This window comes from Xenopus laevis, chromosome 4S (genome assembly GCF_017654675.1).
Source record: "Xenopus laevis strain J_2021 chromosome 4S, Xenopus_laevis_v10.1, whole genome shotgun sequence".
NCBI lineage: Eukaryota > Metazoa > Chordata > Amphibia > Anura > Pipidae > Xenopus > Xenopus laevis.
The window spans coordinates 102,599-121,663 of record NC_054378.1 but is presented as its reverse complement, the minus strand read 5'-3'; the positions used below and the strand labels follow the sequence as shown (position 1 = coordinate 121,663).

At 35.9% G+C, this 19,065-nt stretch overlaps 1 protein-coding gene across 18 annotated transcripts in view; it reads left to right on the top strand.

The window, feature by feature from the left end:
- The window catches only part of LOC108715117 (neurexin-2-beta), a 229,696-nt gene that overhangs the window by 136,087 nt on the left and 74,544 nt on the right, over window positions 1-19,065 (top strand). The gene's annotated exons all lie outside the window — the stretch shown is intronic.

The window sequence follows — 19,065 nt, the reverse complement described above, 5'->3', positions numbered from 1 at the left end:
TAGTAAAGTGTGACTGAAGTTGATCACAGCACAAGACACATGACTGAGGGCATCTGGGAAATTAATAATATGGCTAGCCTAGCCCCATGTCAGATTTCAAAATTAAATATTAAAAATTCTGTTCTTTTAAAAAATGTATTTCAGTGCAGTCTTATCTGAGAGAACTTATTGAATTAACTGACAGCATTCTATCTTTTGTTTCTTTATTAAGTGTTCACATATTAGTTATTATTATCATAACTGGCTAAATGCTGCACTAGTAATTTGATATTGTACCAGTTCCACTTTATGGCAGCATGTTTTGTAGTTGGTAACTACATCAAATCCTAATTTACCTTTACTTTAGTGCTGGCTTTGGTAGAATAGTTCAGTTTCTATTACTAGCGGCACACCCACTGAGGGTGGGGGGTGTTAGTTGATTTGGTCAGTTGGGGTAGTAGGTATGGGAAGTGTAAGGGGAGAAGGGAGGGAAGGGTAAACATATAAATACCTTGAATTCATTCTATTCTAAAAAAATTTAATTAAAATAAACAGATTACATTTTACCTAGGACAACTCCCATTGACTTCCGCATGACCTTTCAAGCTTCAAGATGCAAAAGTTTTACATTAAAGTGTTTCACTTTTTTTCTTAACAAATATCAACAATTTCTGTTGTTTTTTTTTAAACCACTATTTAAATTCATGAGTTTTAGCTCAAAAAAATTTTTAATCAAGAAAAATATATGAACATTGATAAATAAGTCCTTTAGTATAGTTCTCATTCACTTAGGAGTAGCGAGCAATGGCAGCAGGAGGGGTCATTTTACATGTCTAATAGCACCGCTAATAGCACCTGTGTCACTGATTCAGAACAGCATTTCTACAGTATTCTTTTAATCCATTACTTGCACTGTTTAAATCATATTTCACAAATGAAATGGGCATCCTATGCATGACATCTTGGTACCACCCTCTCGCTACGTATGTAAGTAAGTGTGCTCTTACTCTCAATTTTCCATGTTGCAGTTCTAATTCCTGTCCCCAAACTGGGGAAGGCTCATTAGAAATGGGTGAAGTATTGGCAGATTGTAGGCCTAAATATGCAGAGTTGTTATAGAATTCTCCATATACTCTTAACTTGTGTGAAGCAAGATTTTACCGATTTTTTCCCCAAAAATCCGAAATAGTAGGGAAATAGTAGGGATGGGCGAATTTTTTTGCCTTGTTTTGCCGCACAGACTTGTAGGGATGGGCGAATTTTTTCGCCTTGTGACGCCAACAGACTTGTATGGCGTTGTGCGTCAAAAAAAAAAGACTTGCTTCAACATTTTTCTGACGCCTGTAGACTTTAATGGGCGTCGGCAATATTTTGCCAGCGGCAAATTTTTGGCGAAACGAAACGTGTCAAATTCGCCCATCCCTAATAGTCGTATTTTCATTCTAATTCCAAAACAGAAACTTACAAATAGGATAGGGACCTCTCCCATTGACTTATATACAACCTCTGCAGGTCTAAATTGCTGGATTTTCGGATTCTGACTAATTCTCTGGGTAATTCGGACACTAAAAATTCGGATTTTATAGTAAAAAATGTTCAAGTTTTTGGCTTTCCAACTTTAATAAATAACCCAGTTAGTAACCCTATTCCTGTTTAACCAAAAAGTAACATCTATAGTTTATCACTATCTCACAGACACAACAAATATATCAGACCACCAACAGATACTATCTGAGTGCTCAAATCCCAATTGATGAAATCCCATTGCTTAATGTGGAAGGAGAGTGGAGGATAACCATATGTGTTACTTTTTTTTGTGTACTGCACAACTATTTTATCTTACCATTTTGCATAATTGTTCACCAGTGGCGAATTTCACAGAGAAACCATACATAGCAAATAAATTCCCTCAGCACTATTGTACACATTTCCAAGTGTATAAACAAACAGGTGCCTAAACAAAATAAAACAAAACCCTTGCCACCCTTTGGCTCTATAACAGATACACAGGGTATTTTCCCTCTCTAGTACTGGCCCCCTTATGGTATTCCCATTTAAACATAATAATGGAGCTCCACAGAGGCTGTGCCTTCTAAAGCTCCTTTCTATAGGAAAAACAGCACTCCGCACTGTTTCAAACATAAGGCAGATCCCGCTCTTACACTGGGACATCCTCTCTCTGGGCCTGGGTCGGACCCCCCAATTGACTGCCCCCCCAAAAGAATATGTGGGCTGGTGCACTAGCATTTGCATATGCGCACCGCTCGCAGGGGCCCGGAAGTTTGGAACCTGGTGGGCCCCCAATGTTCCAGACCAACCCTGCTCTCGTCAGCTAGGGCTCCCTTTCAATAGTTCATTTTATATATATATATATATATATATATATATATATATATATATATATATATATATATACATACACACACACAGTATATATCACCCTAAAAGTTCCCCTTTGTGAACATTTTATCCATTATTTCTCAATTTATATCCCCCTAATGTGTATATTTATGTTAAGACTTCCTATGTAACCAAATTTTTGTAGCTAGTCTTTTAGATAGCATGCAGTATATTGTAAGCAAAATTGCATATGTTCCAGAATAAATAGAAACTGTATCTATGTAGGAGATACCTTTTTAAAATAAGAATATTATAAATAACCAAGGAGGTCCATAAATCTATACAGGTTATACAAAACTTCTCAAAAAATACTAGAAATGATCACTTCTTGGAGTAATCTTAAATTATTTTGGCTTGGGCATATTTCCGCTATCAAAATGTCGGCACTTCCTCATTTACTAATCCTGTTCCGGGCACTCCTGCAGGAATGTTGGTCTCCCTACAAAAAGTGATTAATAAATTTGTATGGGACGGGAAGACGGCACGCATAAACTTTCCAACAGCTACGAGGCATAGAAGTAAAGGAGGTCTAGGAATTCCTAACCTAAAGAACTATTTCACTGCATTAAGCTTGATGATAAACTGGCACCACACAACGGACACCACGTCTTGGGTACAAATAGAACATGACACACTCCAAGATGGTGCAATACGAAAACTTTTATGGTCCAAAGCAAAGGCTGGAAAATGGTTACTAACCCAATTATCCTACACTCACTAAAAATTTGGAACTCACTATCTCCATCTTATGGACTATGCTCACTGCATAAACCAGTAGCATGTTTTGAAGCAAACAGTGACTTCACCCCTGGGACAAAAAAAAGGATAATTTCAATGGTGGACTGACAATGGCCTGTGTAATCTACATACACTGACTAAAAGTCAGCAACTCCTAACTTGGGAACAACTCCAAGAAAAATGTAATATCCCTCAACAGGAAGTTTTAAAATATCACCAAATACGACACTACATACATTCCCAATGGAAAGAGAAAAAGTTCTCGAACCCAACAATATATGAAAGAATAGGGTTAGGGTTAGACATTCCTCAACAAAGGACTATCTCAAACATATACGATCAGCTGAACCATTTGACTCCGTTAAAGAAACTGAGATTTGTGGCACTATGGGAAAAAGATCTGCGGATCTGTATGGAAGAGGACCAGTGGTCTGATATTATTAAGGACAAAATACACTGTTCGGTTATTATCGCAATTCAAGAGACATCTCAAAAAATATTACACCAATGGTACAAAATGGTATCCAACGAGCTCCCAACTATGCTTCAGAAACTGTGGTCAGCAGGGTAGCTTCTTACATGTATGGTGGGAATGTCCTTGAGTTTTTAGATTTTGGGTTTGAGTCTACACATTAATTTTAAGTGTCACCGGGTTAACACTCCTGAAAAATCCAGCGGAAGCTTTAATACACAAGAGGATATCAGGAGGTAACAAACATCTCAGAAAACTGATCACACATATCTTCCCTGCTGCAAACCAGGCTATTGCATCCTCTTGGAAATCGTATTGGACTTTCGAATGGTAAAAACCAAATTGGACAACGTATTAGTCCCGGAAAGTATGACCTGTCTGAAAACAAACTCCCAAAAGTACTTTATCAAAGTCTGGACTCCTTGGATGATGTACAGAAATGTAGTACCTAGATGACAAGTCTTTATCTAACCAGACAACATGACATACATAAAGTGAACTTTTATTATGGTTATTTTATGTATCCACCTCTTACCCACCTCAAGGCCTTCCTCATTCCTACCCCCATAGTGTACACCATTGTATATGTATAACTAATAGGCTGAGATACCAATGTTTGTTGTTTATTGTTACTGTTAAGTGGTTCAAGGCAATAATGAACATTATCTATGTATTAACATCCTGCGAGCTGTGATTTGTCCAGAACTTGCAGTCTTGATACCATGTCTGTATGTATTTTTTCTTTTATTTCATGAAAATAAAAACATAGAATAAAAAAAATATTATTAATATTATTGGGTGTCATAAACCAATAAAGGTGAATAAAGAACCAATAATCCTGCAACACTGGAAGACCACAATGAAACCTTCTATTGATGAATGGTTTGAAAAAATGGGAAAGACACAGAAAATAGAAGAATGACAATCACAATGATAATATAATGACAATACAAAAGACATATAGAAGAATTTAATATGTAGAACCTTGGGCATTCAATAGAGCAGTTTGAACTTAGTAGGAATAAAAATAATAGTACAGCTGGTATAACAATCTGCATGCATTGTAGTGCCTGCACCATAAATTGGCACTGTGATTCCCAGCATCTAATTGCAGTGACCCACAGTATCATATGGTACATTGGCCAACAGCATTAAATGGCACAGCGACTTTACATCTTACAATTAACATAAAACGTTTTGTTGGCTGGAATGGCTGCAGGCTGTGGCTGGTATGAAAGATTTGGTTAGTCCCTAATCTGTCCACAATGTTGGCTACTGCACAAAAGGGTCAGAGTAGGATAGTCCCCACAGGTCCTGGCAGCCTAGAGCAGATTCCTCCTAGCAGAGAATCAGGGGCAGATTTATTAAGGGTTGAAGTGAAAATTCTAATTTTTTTTTTTTGTTCAAAACTCTCAAATTTGAATTGTAAATTATCCAAATTCGATTTGACATTAAACATACTCTGGCACTTTAAGAACTCAAATTCGACTATTCAACACCTAAAACCTACCAACTTACTGTATAATCAATGGGAGAGGTCCAGGGATACATTTGGTGATGTTTGCAGCCTTTCTGACATTGAACTCGAATTAATTTTTTTAAATTTGAATCGGGTTTCTCTAATTCGAATCAAATTCTGTTCGAGTTTTCTGGTTGATTAAATTTATCGGAGCTGAGAAAATTCAATTTTATTAATACATTTCGATCGGTTGAATTTTGAATTTATGGGAGTTTACTCACATGAATTTCAAAATTCGACCCTTTATAAATGTGCCTCCCTGTGTCTTCTGCTCAGTAAATAGTTGTAGTAGGCAGAAGGGTTGTACTAGTCATTGAATAAAGGAAATGATGGTTATGAACTAACTTCTTTTGACTTTATTAAATAAATCCCATTGTGGGTTAAGGTAATTTAGTTTCACATAAAATACCATTGTAAAAAAAAAAAAAAAAAGGATTTTTAATAGTATTGTTAATAGGATTCTAGCTATTCATATAACAGACAAGAATTTTTTTATGAGTGGTCCCTATCCAAACGAGTAGTTATTTATTTAAAGTCTGTGAATAACAGTCCCCTTCTGGCTTCTTAAAATAGGATTATAAATATCTGAGCCCTCTGGGATGTTTCAGCCCTTTAAAAATAATGTTATGTATATATTATTATTGCACTTCAAATCTAGGGATAATTCAAGAATGAATCTAATGCCTTCTTGAAATGCTGTCATACACGTCTTGAACTGTTTGTAAAAGATTATATGTGGCAGCCTACAGGGTTATAAGAGGAGGAAATAAACATTGCACTTCCCATGAAGGTTTAATGATACTTAGATCTGGTTAACGGGTAACCTATGGAAAGCATATGAATTTAACATAATGTGCATAAAACAATGTCTTGAATTTGTTTTCTGGTTCTGTGAGATAGCCTCGTATTTCTTGAGCAAAATATGACCATGGAGAAAAATTATCAAAAGTGATAAATCTAACAAGATAGCTCCATATGCCATTATGGATCTACCAGCATGTCTAACAATTAAAACAGACATTGTTGGTTAGATTTTTCCTTAATTTAATATGTCCACATGTATGGTAAATGGATAGATTATGGTAAATTCTCATTTTATACTGAGTTATACTGGTTCTGTTGCACTAGGGTACAATAGTTTATATTACTGCTTTGAAATGCTGATTCAGCTTAGTCAAACACCTATGCAACCTCAAATTTTATTGTCTCAGCAAACCAACGTCTACATCATACTAAAAAATATTTTATAGTATACTGCCACTTTAATAGTGCTTACTGTATAGTGTGTGAGTGGGGGTGGTGAACTTAATGGAGCATTTTTAATCCTAGTTTAATTATGTAACTATGTAATGAAAATTATGTAATGAAAAGCTTTGATAATTCATACAAAAAGTCTGGACTAAAAAAAGCACTAATGAATTCTGTATGCAGAATAACAAGTTTACTTCTTTTTTTTTTTTCATTTTTATTCCAGCGGTTTAATAACCATATTACCATGTCTTAAATTATACTGTCCATTTCAGTACACTGTGATATATGGTACAAATGGCTATAAAGATTGACTCAATTGTATTCTAACCTTCCCCTTACTCCTTGTAGGCAGAGATTTTAGAGATCTCGCTGATTGCAATTTTTAAGCTGCCATTTTAGATCTTATTGATGATCCAATTCTCTCAGTCCCTGAGGATACATAAAGTGCTGAAAAGGCTATTGCCAGTGTAATGGCAAACCTTTTGAACAATTATGTTAAACATCAGTCTTGCTTTCTGATTTATTAGTACAAATTAACAGACTAATTGACCTCTGACTGTCTTAATGTTACCCACACTGACACTGGTAGGTAAAAATGCATGTCACTCATTAGAATAAAAACAAATGTGGACATTAAAATAAATTAAAAGGTACACATAAAAGTAACATATTCAATCCTGGCTAAGGAATTGAGAAAATATTATGGAAAGGGGGTTTAAGACTAAACAAGCTTAACATGTCTGAACCAGCTGCAAGTTGAGCAATTTCTGTTTGATATCCCAAAACAGGCATGGATAAAGATGCAACCCATATGAACCTGGATCAGTAACAGGTTATGAATTATTGCCTAAAGTTTGGTAAACCTAAAAGTTAAATAAGGAAGGTTGAGACAGTAGATGAAGGCTGAGTCTGTGTATTGCTGGCAAACATATTCATTCCTGGCTAAAGAATTGAGAATGAGAAAATATTATAGACAAGGGGTTTGACCATGTACATGAACTATTGCCTAAAGTTTGGGGTAACCTTTATATCTCAATTCAGCATTACAATAATGCATGATGTATTGCTTCTAAGAAAACAACAACTTGCGATACATAAGAACCCACATTGAATTGTCAGGTTATCTAATTATCAAATAATGTCATTACCTGAAAGAGTTACTGTTTATGTGTTTTTTTAGGGGGTGGCAGGGAGCTATGCAGTCCAATTCTGTTCTTGACAAATATCAATGTGGCTGCTTAAACCTACTGGGAAAAAAAGAAACTGAGGCATATACACCAATAATAGGCTTGATAATCCAAAAGAAAATGAAAATAATATATACTGCTGTTTACTGTCTTAAAATGGGTATTGAATGTATACAATGGAAGACAGAAATGCTTAATACTGCTGAACATTTTATTCCGTATTTGTTATAAACTTAAATGGTGCTATTATCATCTGTTATTTTATATAGTACCAGCAAAATAGAGGTTATACATCATTTACAATAGTCACTGCCCCAGCGGAGCTATACATTTGAAATAAAATATAAGATAAATGTTCAGTCGCTTTTTATTTCATAACTTCATTTTATGAGTTACACTAGAGCAAAGGGATCTTAAAAAAAAAAAAAAAAAGCTTGATGATGTGTTAATCTGTTTCACTTTTTACTGCCCGTTGGCAAATACAATCATGATTGAAGGTACAGGAGCATGATTTTTCCCACATCACCTTATCTCTGGATGGAGAAGCATATATATAGATATAGATATATATATATATAGATATATATATAGATATATATATATATATATATATATATAGATATATATATAGATATATATATATATATATATATATATATATATATATATATATATATATATATATAGACAAATACAAGATTCCTCTGCACTCAACCCATTATCAATATATTTAAGACAGAGACATTTTGTGCATACTGCTACTGAAAAATGCCTTACCCTTTAAACAAAACAGGGATTGTTTGTCCATATATTGCAATATATTTAAGCTGGCCAACTACGTCAAAGTCATCCCATATCTGGCCAGTCCTACGCTTAATTTTCATCTGATTCATTAAGAATTCTATTGCTTCATTATACATTTTATAAAAGGGACGAATACGTTTTACCTGCAACTTACTAGCTGCTTTCAAAGTAAAACTCCCAAACTTGGCTGCCCTTTTATTAGACACCAGTATATATATATATATATATATATATATATATATAGTAGTTGGTATGGAATATTTACATTGTTACATTAACCAACAATAACCCAGTTTATTTTTATCTCATATTGGTCCCACTGCCCAAAAAAGTGATGCTATAAAAACTTTTTTATATATCTGGAGTTCAAATGTGTTTTTTAAATTGTGAGTATATTCAAAGTTAAAAAAACAAATTGCTAAAAAATTCAAATTTTTATAAACAGGCCTCCATGTGTGGAATTATATATCTATTTTATGCATAGCGACACACACCTAGCAATAGTAAAAATATCCTTCATGACTCAATTTAGTAATCCATTCTGGCACACCCACCCATGTCATATACAGGTCACTTCCCCTAAGATCAATTATCCAGCTCTATTTTATTTTTTTTATGGGGAGGTTAATGGTATAAGAATAATAGAAACCAAATAGCCACCATAAATGCACTCCAGGCTCATTCCAGAATTGTTTTATTTCATTAGCATCTGAAAAAATATTAACTATATACACCTGCCAAAAAAGAGGCAACAGAAAGTAATCTCACTCTGTAAACCTATACATATAAAAACATGAATTTATATAGTAATAATGTGTACTGAGGGTGAATGCAGTTGCAATACAATAGAAAAATAAAGGTAGAAATATGAAGCCATCATACATAGGTCTGTGTGTTGTTGCATCCCCTGATATAAACAAATACTGTAGATTGGAATTCCTAGGGGGTGATTTATTAAGGTTCTATTTGAAGTTTTGCCACAATTCAAATTTTTTCACACACAAAAAAAACACATTTGAATTATATTTTAAAAACTCATCTAAAAGCTTTGTGAATTCATATAGAAGTCAGTGGGACTTTTCCTAGAAATAAATTAGACATTTTTTCAATTAGAAATTTTCACATTTTTGTTGTGCTTGTAAACGTACATATTCAAGGTATTTGAGTTTTTTTCCCCACAATTGTATTCAATTGTGTTTTATATTTGGATTTTTTAATAAATAAGCAAACATTCAAGTTTTTTTATATAAATTGTGAGTTCATTAAAAGTAGAAAAATCCTCACAAATTAGATTTTTGATAAATATGCCCACTAATGTACTGTATTAAGTCCCATGATGTAAATAAAAGGTATATGCAATCAATTCATTAAATCAATCCAAGACACTTGTAAGTATCTATTCACAAGTTTGTATACTGTAATCCATATCTAAAAGTCAATGATCAATGGATCTGTTTCTCCCAAAACAATGCCCTTATGTAGTGATGGGCGATTAATTTGGCAGATTCAAGCAAATTCATTTGCAAAACTGCTGTCACAATTCGGCGGTGAAAAATGATTGGTCAAATTGACTTCAATTTTGCCGGTTCACAATTTTTGCGGTAAATTCACAAATTTTTCAGCAAAACAGCACAGATTTGCCCATCACTATCCCTATGGGTTCTGCAGTTCATGGTGTATGTGACCCACACTAACACCAAACCACCCAATCCACCTTCCAGAGGTTAGTCAGATTCCATTGTCCAGCCTCGGTCCATACTGACATCCTCCCCTCCCTATAAGAAAGGCACAAAAGAATATAGGATATGCTTTACTGAACTGCTTATTAAAATGATTTGTCATTTCAACTTTTTGTGCATCCAACAATTTTCAGAAACAATGTACATCTATTTTTCAAATAACGTGACAGTATCCCAAGTCATTGACACAGAAGAAATCAAAGAAAAGATGAAACATGTTTGCTCTTCAAAATCCTGCCCAAATGGGCTTGAAATATCAGTGTTACCAAATTGCTTGCAAACATACATGGGAATTTCGAATGTATTTCCCTTTTGCTGAGTGGCACCTCTTTGCTTTACTGCTTCAGGTTACTAACTGTGCTTCAGATTACTAAATGTGCTTTACTGCTTCAGGTTACTAACTATGGCAATGAAGTACTATATCTGGCCAGGTGGGAATGCTGTGCTGCAGGAAGTCGTGCAGAGCTGTGTGTATATGCAACTTGAGACCTTAGCAATTTTCTCTGTAGACATAGCTCTATTTTGTGTTTTCTGCCATATGCATGCTTTACCTCTTATAACAGAAAATACAGCTGCTCTTGACAGTGCTTTATCAATCTTTTGTCAGAGACAAGGGGTCCTCTGTAACATTGCAGTGATATACACTTTATGTGGATAAATGGGTACTATAAATCACAGTTTTCAAGATAGAATATAACTGATAAACACAAAATGCAATTGACTTAAACATAATTTCTGAACCTTATTTTGTAGATCTTTTTTTCTCAAATATGATGGCTTTCTTAAGATAATATTTATAATGGGAATGAAAAAAGTAGGACAAGATCAGTTGACATTAAAGTCTGGTATATATAACACCGCATGAAGCAAGATTTTTGTCACATTTCTAAATAATAGCAAACCTGATTACTTATTAATGACATATGATAAGAACTTGCAAAGCATAGTCACTTAGCTAAACTCAGTAACTAAGTGCATTTTGGAGCGCAATCACCATTTTTTTCCCCACAATGCAGCATTTTTCACCAGAATTCTAATGCTATTGTGGGCATTTTGCTTGGTGCAAATGAGCTGTGCCTACCACAGTTGTGGGCGATTCACCAATATTGCGCCTAATATTTTCAACTTCTCCCTTATGTTGTTTCTGGTGTTTTCTGTGAGTTTTCTGATTCTATAGGTGCAAGTGTGCTGCACCTATTGATTTGAAGACCCTAGAGCTACTGCCTGGGAGATGCCGGAAACCCCTGGTTTCCCTTGCATCAATAGGCGCAGCAGCACTCTTTTTTCAGAACAGAAAGCAGGAAGGAATAAGTGGCACAACTATACAAAAGTACAAAAGAACATTTTGACACAAGTACCTCACTGCAGGGAAAAGCACACTTTTCACGCTGCTGTTCTGGATATAAATGATGGAAGTCCACAGTGAATCATGACTCTCACCTCTAGTTTACATGGATTTGTATATGCATGCATTCCCTTGTTTACTTTGTTATTGTGCGACCATTGAGCACTTTGGGTAGACTTACACATTTGTGTATGTTTCTCTAATTTCTGATGCAGTTGCAATCTTGGCATAGCCATTCTCTTGGAACTGAAATCCATATGTAAGATCACCCTTTGGTGTGCATACCTTTTCAAGCGGGTTTCAGATCTCAGATCCTACTGAATCATTTCCTCTGATTGTTTGGCCTCAACCTGATCCTGAATACATTTGTTTGCTGCTTGATTTGATGTCTATGAAGATTTTCATTCATCCAGGTCATAATATACAGTATCTACTAGTAGAAATAAGTCTAAAGCAACTGGACTTTCTGTGTTATCTCGAAACCACATCTCAGAGAGGCCTTTTGGATGAATGCCATTGCCAAAAAAAAGTCCAGCTGCTTTTCACTTATTTCTTCTGGATTGTACTTGTTTTGATCCCCTGCTTTTTTATAGACCTACGTTTCTTTCACCTCTTCACCTGGTTTCAATATGTTGGCACTTATTGCCATGGAACTTCCAGGGAAATATTTGGAGGTAGGATCCAACAATTCACTGTGCCCCTTAAGGGTTTCACTGAAGATGGGAATGGAGTGGCTTATGCTAAATTTTTTGACCCTCCGATGTTTGCCTTTTTGCAACTTTTCAATTGGCCTTCATTTTTTCTTTTTTATAGTTTTTGAATTGTTTGCTTTCTTCTTCTGACTCTTTCCAGCTTTCAAATGGGGGTCACTGGCCACATCTAAAAAACAAATGCTCTGTAAGGCTACAAATGTATTGTTATTGCTACTTTTTATTATTCTTTCTATTCAGGCTTCTCCTATTCATATTCCATTCAAATCAGTTCATGATTGCTAGGGGAATTTGGATCCTAGCAACCAGATTGCTGAAACTGCAAACTGGAGAGCTGCTGAATGAAAAGCTAAATAGATCAAAACCCACGAATAATACCAATTGCAAAATGTCTCAGAATAGCACGCTCTAAATCATTCTAAAAGTTAATTTAAAGGTGAACAAACTCTCCAAGCCACAGACAATTTATGTTATAGAAAATGATCTATTAATAAATCTTTTATCTTGAGACACCATTTTGTGATAGGCTGTGTACTGCTCAGAGATTACCTGACAGGAAATAATGCAGCTCTAATTGTAACAGAAAGAAGTATGGGAGTAAAGGACAGAGCTTTGTCCATTCATTGGCTTAGCATGTATGGCTTCGCCTGATTTTTGTGTGAGCACAGTATTTACAATGGCATTTTGTTTATCCAAAGCTATATATACATTATAATATAAAATAATATAAAAATGTATTTTATTAAAATGGTTTATTTAGCTGACGCAGTGTTTAACATATGAGCTGTTGAATACAATGGGCTATGCAATATATTTTTACAGAGCGCTGTAATGTTTACGGGTGTATAATTTCTCTTTAACTTCTTTTAAAGGTTTCTGCAAAAAAAAACTGTATAGCAAAACTCAGGTGTTATTTATTTCATTGTGAGCTTTTCTTTAAACAGTGCTAACATATTGCACATGATACATCATTCCAATCACTCCCTGTCCCAGTGGAATTAAAATCTATGGTCTATTACACACACACACACACACGCGCGCACGCGCACACACACACACACACACACGCATATTTGGGTATTAATATGCATGAATATGAAAGAAAAGTGTTAAAGTGTTGCTCTAAAGTAGGTCTTCACATGAGGGTTTTGTGTGATAATCTTAAGGTCTCTGAAGCACCACTGTGGAGGAAGAGGAAGGTTAAGTGATGTTCACAAGGGCTTAAGAGGAAGAGCTAACTTATGTTCTAGTAGAGTTGTCTAGGTGAAGCTCACACTGAAAGAGTAATTATACACGAATACTGAAAAGATATTGTGCTGAATGGGTCACTTCATTATCGAAGTCATACTAAAGTTCAGCACTGAATGGTAATGGTAATATTTATACTACTTCAATTGTCAAGGTATGGCCCTTATAATTATGTAAAACAACTCAGTAAGTATAAATAGAATTGGTTTTCAGATATATCCCCTTTAAATCTATAGTAAAAAGCAACGGGCAAATTCAGGGGACTACAACATTTGAAAAACACTGAATCCACCGTTGTATCAATATGATTATATGCAGCCCAGACTCTTCATAAATTCCTAATATGTATTCTAGAACTGAAAATTTGAATCAAGCCAAAGAATGTGTAACTTTTGAATATTCTGGTAGATCTTGTGTTTGCATTGTAATGTAAGGTGTCCCAAACCCAGAACTAACTCCAAGGACCCGATTACAGCTCACTCCTCTGCCTATAGCAGCCACCTTTCGCTTTGAGAGGAGACCTCTGCTACTCAGATGCCAACAGGTCTTAATGTGAGAGGACCAAGGATAGAGTTCTGGGAAGGCTAGGGAACCAAACGTGTATAAAGAAACGTGAAAATACTTCAACATTTTAAGTTCAGGAGGTAGATCTACTCTGACAGTGCTGGGATTAATGACCTTGGATATAGGAAAAGGACCAATGAATTTAGGGCCTATTATCGTGGAGGGTACTTTTAGAGGAATGTTCTTAGAAGACAACCAGACCTTATCACCAACCTACTAGCCAGGTGACTCTATCCAATGCAGAGAGGCTCTCTTTTGAACAGCTACTGCTGAAGACAAAGAGTCTTGGATCCCTTGCAAATCTTGAAAAAGTTATCAACCAGGGAGCTGACCGCATGAAAGACCAGAAAATGAAAAGGCTCTAGGATAATGGCATAAAACTGTAAACAATGGAGATTCTCCAGTGGATGAGTGAGTGGCATTATTGAAAGCAAACTCAGCCCATGGAAGAAAGTCTGCCCAAAATGTCTGATTACTGGAGACAAAACATCTGAGATATTGCTCCAAAGATTGATTTGTTCTTTCTGTCTGACCATTGGTCTATGTATGGTATGCAGAGAAGAAAGACAAATCTGTACCCATAAGGGAGCAAAAGACCCGCCAAAACCTAGACACCAACTGAACCCCCCTATCAGAAACAATGTTCAATGGGGCCCCATGAAATTTAAATATATTAGACAAGAAGAGTTTGGCATGAGACTTGGCAGAGGGAAGGATGGGAAGGCAAATTAAATTAAATATTTTAATAAGTGATCCATTACCACCCAAAGGACAGTATTCCCCTTAGAAGAGGTTAATTCCTCAATGAAATCCATGAAGATATGAGTCCATGGCCTTTCGGTAATGGGAAGTGATTTGCAGCAGACCCTGACTTAAGGTCCTGGAAGGTTTAGAGCATTGACAAACTGGGCAAGAATCAATATAATTGCCAATATCCTGTCTCAATGTTTGCCACCAGAGTGTGCAAGACAAAAGTGAACAGGTTTTACAATGATCCTGATGCCCAGCTACTTTAGAGGCTTTCTGGAACAAAAAATTCGCCTGGAGGTACTTTGAAGGTAAATTAGTCTGGACTTCAGACAAGGAGGCATACAAATCTGCAGGGCCGCCATTAGAAATCACGGGGCCCCATACAACAACATTTTCAGGGCCCCCTGGGACCCACCCCTCGCCCAAGCCCCGCCCCGCCCCAGACCCCATCCACTCCACATCACAGTTAAAAGATCCACAGACATCAGTGCTAAAAGAGTAAGCCCCCCCACACACACACAAGTTACAAAAAGCTATTGAGGGTCAGGGCCCCCTTATAATTTTTTAAAAAAAAACATTGGCACCAGGGCCGCCCATAAAAGTTTTTTTAAAAAAACATTGGTGCCAGGGTCCCTCCTTACAAGTAAAAATAATTTTTAAAAAAACATTGGCTAGGGCCCCCCTTACAAGTTAAAACAAATTGGGGCCCCAAAAAAAGATATTTTTTAAAAAAACATTGGTGCCAACGCCCCCTTACAAGTTAAAAATAATTGGGGCCCCCAAAAAATATTTTTTTAAAACAAAATTGGCGCCAGGGCCCCCCCTTACAAGTTAAAAAAAAATGGGGCCCCAAATTTTTTTTAAAAAAAAACATTGGTACCAGGGCCCCCCTTACAAGTTAAAAAAAATTGGAGCCTCAAAAGTATTTAAAAAAAAAACGTTGGTGGCAGGGGCCTACAGAATATTAAAATAATACATTGGTGGCCAGGGGATTAAAAAAAAAAACAAAAAAAAAAAAACACAAATTGGTGTTCAGTGGAATTGAACTCATGGCTTCAGGACTTCAACTTCGCCTCCTTTTATGACTTTGGGTCTTTTCGCCGCTTCAGAACTTCAATTCCGGCTGTTTTCGTGACTTTGGGTCTTTTCACCGCTTTGGGACTTCGGCTATTTTCGTGACTTCGGGTCTTTTTGGCACTTTGGGACTTTGGCTTTGGCTATTTTCGTGGCTTCGGGTCTTTTCGCCGCTTCGGGAGTTCCTTAGGACTAGAGACAAAACTTCTAGAAAGGGTGTCTGCTGTAGCATTCTTCTTCCCAGGCCTATATGTTATAACAAAACTCAAGAGGGTAAAAAACAATGCCCACCTGGCCTGTCTGAGATTTAGGCACTTAGCTTAGATGTATAACAAATTTGTATGACCTGTAAAGAATGTAACCATATGCTTAGTGCCCTCTAGAAGATGTCTCCACTCCTCAAAGGCCCATTTAATGACCATTAATTCCCTGTTACCAATATCATAGTTCATCTCTGTGAGAGAGAACTTTCTAGAAAAGAAAGCACAAGGATGATTCTCATTGGTAACAGGGTGACGCTGAAACAAAACTGCCCCCGCTCCAATATCAGAAGCATCCACTTTACAAAGAAAAGAAGGGTGGAGTCTGGATGCTGGAGCACTGGGGCTGAAATGAATGCCTTTTTTAATGGCCCTTATTTTACTAGGGTCAGCCCGCTTTTAAGTAAGGGCAGTGATAGGAGCCACTAAGGTAGAAAAGTTTTTAATAAATTGCCTATAATAATTGGCAAACCCTCTCCCTTATTTAAATTAAATTATAGGCACCCCTGAGATCAAGTTTAGAGAAAATTGTAGCACCTTTAACGCTGTAGAAGAGTTCAGTAATTAAGGGAAGAGGGTAAGGATTCTTAACTGTGATCTTATTTAGACCTCTATAATCAATGTAAGGTCTAAGACCCCCAAAAAGGAAACCGGCATCTGCAGGAGAAGAGGAAGTCTTAAAATACTCTCTCCAGGTTTTTTTTAATATACTCCTGCATGGCTTGGGACTCTGGAAGAGAAATAGGGTAAATTCTACCATTAGGAGGAGAGGAACCTGGTATTAGATCAATGGCACAATCATGTGCTCCAACAGGTACCCTTACATGCAGTATATAACAATTGGGGTAGAATTTTTACATTAAAATATAATGTACAATGGAGAAGGATGTTGGAAATGCTGGAAAAAAAATCAGTTTGTGCACTGTGTTGTGATCCTGATGTGATAAAAAATTAATCACTTTATCTAACTATTGGTTAAAATGTTATTGGCAATTTTCATGCTGCATGTAAGAATCCATGTCTTGGTGTTCATGTGACTATTTCAGTTTCCTTTCAAACAAACAAAAGAAACCCCCTTATGTTGTGGCAGGGAGTCTAGACATAGTCTCAAGGTGCGAGCCTATGTCCCACAAGGCAATCAATTAGTTGTATCTGAATAGCTCATTAACATTCACTGCAGTACTGACTGGGAAACTTGTCACTGATGCATCAATGAGAGTGGAAGAGAAAATGGGGTTTCGTTAAGAGAAAGTAAATGGATGCTCTGAACCTAGAAAATATATAAAACTTGAACATCTTAAGAAAGAGAAGATATGCCTGTTTAAAACAAGTCATTTTTAAAATAAAAGTGAATAATATTTGAGTTTAGTCTCAAATATCCATATAGTCCTATCATATCTCCCTTACTTCACAACGATTGCCAGTTGTTGGATCTCCTGCCAATGGGAAAACATTACCATGTAATTTACAGAGAGATGCCATCTTACATTGTTGGCACAGTAGGTTTGACTTATAGTCCAATTAGTGCTTTGTTGCAATGAAATAGTTAAATGGGCATTTTGTGTAAAGACTAGGAGTAATTTAATGGGTATCAATAAACCAATATAATAGTTTGACTTAATGATCAGTAGCCCATGTTACTTAATGGGTATATTTATCTAAGTGTGAAACTAGAGTTCACCAAACCCCATTAAAGTGAAATCCCAACTCTCTCTTTTCAAATCTATGAGAGTTTTAAAGAAGTATATGTTATACTAAATTTGCTCCCAAAATCCCACAGAAATTCATAGAAAATAGTGAAATTTCACTGTGACAGACTGGGGTGAGCTATATTCCTCTATATACATTATTGTGATTGTCTGTATGGGGCACCACAACAATGGAGTTTTAATTTTATTTTAAATTTAACCTTTTCATTTTCTGAATGCAAATACATTTTAGCAAATAGTGTGTCCAGTTCCCAAGACAGAAATGTATCAATTTCATCCATTCATTAGCATCTTTTATTTTTCTTTCCTAACGGGTATCATTTAAGTCTCTTTTCCTCACTTTATTTATTTTTATTCCTTCTTGGATGCTATAATTCCCATCAGCATTTAATTTAGATTAATTTCATTTGAATATAAATTGCATATCATTAACTATGTTCTTATCCAAGATTAGGTTGCATTTCTAAACTTGCATCTCCTACTATATGTTTATTTTACCTTTTTATCCATCATTCCACTGTCCTTTTTCTTTAGAAATTGAAAGCATATACTGTATAGTGTAGCTTGTGTGGGCGGAATCCATATCTAGTTTGGTGCTAGAGGAGGGTATCAAGTTGATTGATCATAGAGGTGTAAAATCCCTCACCTTTAAAAAAAAAATGTCCCACTGAATTATTCAGCATTTGCCAAGTGAGAGGAAGTTGTGTGACATTCAGAAGGAATTTAGACTGAATTCATCATAACCTACAGTCCCCCTTTACTGTATTCCTAAAATCTGCACATTTTCACATGCAAATAATACAAATCATATTAATATGAATACAGGTGATAAGGCAGTAAATGTTACCAGTAAGATCAGGTAGCGCAGGTGCAAATACCCTGCTTCTTATGGGGGTTACATATATATCAATTTTTCGGGAGACATATCATTTTGTATTATAACCTCTGTTATCTTCTGGTATTACACAGTGATTCTACACAGTACGTGTAGTTGTTTCTACCTTCCTGCATTCTAATGTTTTATCCCCCCCCCTTATTCTACTGACAATATTTCTTATTTTTCCAGATGTTTGTCTTGTATTTTTAAAATAATTTATTGCCTTGTCCCATCCCACAGACCCACTGGCCAATTTTTCTCTAACTATGTGTACATTTTTCTTTACAACTTAAATAAATCTGTGATGCTTAAAGTTTATTTCTTTCCTTTTAAAATTGTGCCCTAAAATGCTCATTGCCTGTGCATCACGTACCATTCTCCTTTCTATATATCTTTTAATCCCCTCCCCCCTTCCCTTCTATTCAAGGTTCTGTCTTTT